The sequence below is a fragment of the Falco punctatus genome (assembly GCF_963210335.1).
Source record: "Falco punctatus genome assembly, chromosome: 1".
NCBI classification, from domain to species: Eukaryota; Metazoa; Chordata; class Aves; order Falconiformes; family Falconidae; genus Falco; species Falco punctatus.
In genome coordinates, this window is record NC_137580.1 from 79,702,045 (window position 1) to 79,702,355 (window position 311).

The window sequence follows — 311 nt, forward strand, 5'->3', positions numbered from 1 at the left end:
CTGATCCAAGTTTGGGTAAACTGTAAGACGAGAGTAGCTGAAGTGCAAAAGGAGAAAGGTTGGGAGGGAGAAGGAAAGCCCAAATTTTGCAATGAGGCCTCTGTCCCAGCATAAGATAGGGCCAGTCTGTTTTACTGAGATGGTATCAGCTCAGTCACTCCTGTGGCAGCAGTTCTCCTTGTCCATGCAGTAGTAAATCCTACCACCATCAATCTACGGATCGGAAAATTGTTGTTTAACATTTCAGAGCATCAGCGAGAACTTTGGTTCACTCACCCAAGCAAGAGAGAAGCAAGGAGAGGACAGCTGTG